The following is a 4,890-nucleotide window of genomic DNA, read 5'->3' as shown; positions in this document are numbered from 1 at the left end:
GAGCGGGGACAAACCTCTTCCCCGCGGCCGCCGCCCGCAGCGCCACCTGTCGGGCGGGAGCCGTCCCTGCGCTGCCGGGCCTCGCCGCAGCCGTGGTCATTAAAAAAAAAAAAAAGGAAAAAAGAAAAAAAAAAAGCGTTTCCCCACGCGGGCCTGACGCCAGCAGCTGGAGCAACCGTGGACGTGGCCACGAGAGCCGGCAAACCGTGTTGTCATCAGCAGCGCGGCCCTGCGCGGTGCCGTCGCGGCTGACCGGGTGTCCCCGGGGGGGGCCCGCCCGTGGGCTCCACACGCTGCCGCCGTGCTCTCGCGTCAGGGTGACCGTGCCGGGAGGGCGAGCGCTAAAACTCGGTCGGTCATGTAAGCCGAGCTTTCAGCGTATCCGTGGAGATATGAGCAACATCAGAAACCGACGTTACTGAACAACTGAGCTGAAATACAGAGTAGGAGTGGGGCGGTAGGTAAACACCGTCACCATTTAATGGCACCGCTATTATGCGGTGATGGGTGAGCTGAATTTATTTAACTGTCAGATCAGAGGCTGGACACACAGTTTTAAAGGTCTTTAAATGATGAAGATGACTCGTCTGTGGCAATGACTGAGCGTACTGCGGAGGGGAGCGCTCCTGTGCTGGGCGAGCGGAGGAAGCGCCAGTCGCCAAGGCGTGGGGCGGCTTCGCGCCTGGAACAGCAGCAGGAGCCTGTGAGCTGCCCAACGTGGGGAAGGTGGTCGGTGCTTGCTGAGGCTGTGTCACCGTCCTTCCCTATTTCCTGCTGGTAAAATTCTCTGTGTGGATGCAGATGCTGCATAGACACTGTTTTCACTGACGGTTTTCTCTCCCGTCCAAAAGTTATGGGAAAATGTGTCTGGTACAGTTTGTGTTGTGCTGGCTGCAGTTTAAATAGTGTAAACAAATACTTTGAAAGATACTGGCATAGTAACCGCATGTTTACAATGAGATAAGTATGTGGCTTCAGTTTTACTAGTCATTTTCTTTGTGATGAGGAACTAGGGGCAGGATTCATCTAGTTTAGGTACCTGGAGTTAGCTGTTGAGATCTAGTTTTGGAGCCTTCATAGACAGTGAGCCAGGCTCTTCAGATTGTTGTTCAGCTCTACCTAAAACACACATCTAAACCAAGGTAACTGATTACTCACCGGAGGTGCCTGTTTTTCCTCATTGCTAAAGAAGACAACAACTACTTAGCCAGATTCTTCATTTAGACATCAGTATTTAGGTGGAATGAATAGTGTATTGGAGGGGTAGAGAAAAAATGTGAGCAATTGTGGGGCCAGTTTTATGAAGAAAAACACAGAAACAGGCTATCACAGCAAGCATCAGGAAAAAGAACAGGGAACTTAGAGCTAGATTCTTCCTACCTAAACTTAAAACCTAACCAAAGTGCTTTAATTACAAATATAGTCTACAGGCTATGGAGAATCACACCTAAAGTCTGAATCTCTCTTTGGGCTAGGCAAATTGGGCATTAAAGTTAAGATCCAAAAGTGAAGTATAATACTTGTGACCTTCACTTGTGTATGTATGACCTGAATTCAAGCCACAGTTGCCAGATCCGTGAAAGTAGTCATTTGTAAATAGAGCTGGGTCATTGGGGGTTTTTTAGAGTTCTGTTTTACCAGTGTGCATAGAAGAGTCAGATGAATCGTATAAACACACAACAGTTATACTGATATTTTGAAATTGCAGGTTCTGAGTCTGCAATCAAAGAGATTTTATAAAGACCCTTTTCTTTCAAGATGTTTGTACACGTGCACATGTGCGTTAATGTTTTCTATACCTAATTATTATTCAAGTAACAACTCAGATTTTTTTTTCTGTAGAAATCATTCTTCTTTAGACAGTTTATAAATGAAGTTAAATCTTCTGTTAAATTATAGCAACTGATTCATTTTACTATACATGCACAAACCTCTTGCAGTTAACTGAACTCATTAACATCTATGTTATGAAGTAGGTATGTTGCTTAAAAATAAAGTTGATACCATTTATTTTTCTACAGTACTCCAAAGTTTGCTGATTCCAGAGCCGCCATGGGAATAGAAATGGTTTTGTTTCATTGTTGCAGGTGTATAAACTTAAGTGTGAAGGTTTTTGTAGCTTTAATGATAGCAAACCTTTAAATAATCCTTACATAACTATTATAATATGGATTGATGGCCATATTTCATTGACACAAAACAAAGCAAATAATTTCTTATGAAGGCTTTGCACAGTATTGCATTGATTCACTCTGGGAGTATCAATTACCCTGTCTTAATTGGGGACAATAAAAGCAAATGGTGAGGTTATTAATCCTGTCAAAATTAATCAATGCTGTCTGTATGACACAAAGTACATTATAAAAGTTTGTGCTGTAATATTCATGTATATTCATATGCTCTATTCTGAACTCCCTTCTTGGGGAACTTGGAATTTCTACCAATCCAATGAAGGAGCATGAATTAAAGGAACCGGTTTTCATTTCTGTGGTTGCTCCTACTTGCTGATGCAGTGCATGAACCACCAAAAGAGCAAAACTTGATGAACTGGACTGACTAACGGCTGGCTGTCAAGTATTACAGAAAGTTATAATTGATGGTTTCCCATTCCAGTCAGCTGAAGATACTGTCTTCTAGCTAAAAGACTATAAAGGTTTCTACAGTCCTCACAACATTTAGAGCGGGAGACAAACGTGACGTTCAAGTACACAAACTTATATTATGATTTGTGTAGAAACACCTAGCTCTGTTTCAGAATTGTGTCCAAAGACTCCAGGCATGCATACTTCTGTACTCTGAAACACTGGCTCCTAAGGCCAAACAGGAGTGTCCTTTAATTTTTTGACAACTCGCTTTTCAACTTTAGAAGCCTTCCTGGAAGAAGACAAGAGCTCTGAAAAATTTGTGATTTCCTGTTTCCCATTTTGATTTCTGTCTACACACATACTTTGGTTACGTATTTCATGGTGTCTGTCTGTTGCTTTATATCAATTATCCAGAAAAAGAGAGTAATTAATAAAAAAATAATTGAAAGAAGGCATCGATACGATGCCTGCTTGAAGTAATTAGTGATCCAGCAAAGATGTCCCTGGTGCATCCTCCTTTACAGGAGAGCAGACTCTTCAAACCTCAGTTATATTGTCTGAAATTGTTAGCATTTATTTAGGAAAGAAGAGAATGTAAAGGTGTAGTTAGGCCTCCCATATTAAACCTGTCAGGAAAAAAGTATTGTTATTAATGCCATTGAAACCTGAATAGTTGGGGATAATATCTTAAATGACTTTTGTGTCACTTAATGTAACTCCTGTTCATCTCAAAATAGATTGTGTTAAATTGCCATGCAAAGCATATGATAAATGTAATGTGTAAACAAATTAAACTGATAATATAGTAGGTGGGGTTTTTTGACCATGTGAAGTATGTTTAGCCATGTATAGAAAATGCATAGACAGAGTGAGTAATGCAAAATAGAGAAGAACAAAGTTCCTAAGAGCTGTGGTTTATCAGAAAACTTTTTACTTGGCATTAAAAAAAAATTAATTAGAGGAAATTTGATATGTATACTGTATTTTCCTTTTACTCAGAAAGAGCAGTGCCACACTTTGTTCATCTGGGAATGGAATCAGTATGATATTAACAGGGGAATAAAGAATAAAGATGTGATTATTTGGTAGTCTGGACTGTATGCTTTTGATATGCGACATTTTGTTAAGATACCTGCAAAGGCAGGAAATAGTGTAACCACTGTAATGGTGAAAAACTAGAAATGGTACAAGTGGAAATGAATAAATAATTGTCCAACAGGATGTCTGAAAATAGTTTGAAAACTGGTTGAAATGAAGTATAAATTAGGATTTTATTGAATGATTCATTCTACATATGTCATGATATTATCTTCATCACTCGCTGGTCATCTTTTCCTACCAAACAGCTGACTTTGTGAATTTAAAAGGTTTAGTTATCAGGTTCTGCTCATTAATGTGCTTATTTTGATTTTAGCAGTTGGAAATCTTACCTCACATCTCATTTGGTTTTCATTGCACTGGTATACAAAATTTAAGTAACAATTTTGATGTGGTGATTCAGAGGGATTACTCTGATGAAGGAACAAGTGCCTAACAAGCTCTTCCTTTATCAGAGAGAGCTGGCAAGATAAAGCACAAGCCTTTTAAAATGATAACTGGATATTGGTTGTATATTAAAAGGAGAGGGTTTTCACCCCGGCTGTGTGTGCCATGGGTAGCTTTGGCTTTTCTCATTGTCACAGTCCCTCTTTAATGCACAGTTATAAATAACGTGTTTTCCTTTTCACTGTACTCTTTTTCTCCTGGCTGTTGCACAGTGGCTGTATGCTAATGGGGGGTGCTTAGTGCAATCTCAGGAAGCCTTTTCTATGTAATTGGTTTAGTTATGAAACACCGTAAGTTCAATTAATTAGCCTGATTACCTACCTAACTGTAAGTAGGAGAAATTTGGTATTCATCTGGTTCTTCCTTTGCAGTGAATGTTCATATCAATAATAATGCCTTCCCTGAGTAAAATATTTATAGATGTACAGGGCATGAAACAGCACATACACGTGGAAAATCTCACAAGTAAAACTGAATAATAAATGCATCAGCAGCTTCCTTTTCATACACACTATGCATGTGGTTCAGATATGTATGCAGGAAATTATATTCATATAGATACCATTTTTAAATTTCTCTTTTCTCTTTGTTAGTATATATAGAGAGAGATAATGAAATTTTCTCCGCTCAAAATATTAAGTCCAGTTTATGTCCTTGTTTGGCAAGGTTGTTTTCTCTATTTGAATTAGAAGACTAAATGTTCTGAAGTGTTTAAATAAGCAAATTCCCACATGCGTTTGACAAAACCCCCTTTGATCTT

Source organism: Athene noctua, chromosome 1, assembly GCF_965140245.1.
Source record: "Athene noctua chromosome 1, bAthNoc1.hap1.1, whole genome shotgun sequence".
NCBI classification, from domain to species: Eukaryota; Metazoa; Chordata; class Aves; order Strigiformes; family Strigidae; genus Athene; species Athene noctua.
This window is presented reverse-complemented; position numbering follows the sequence as displayed.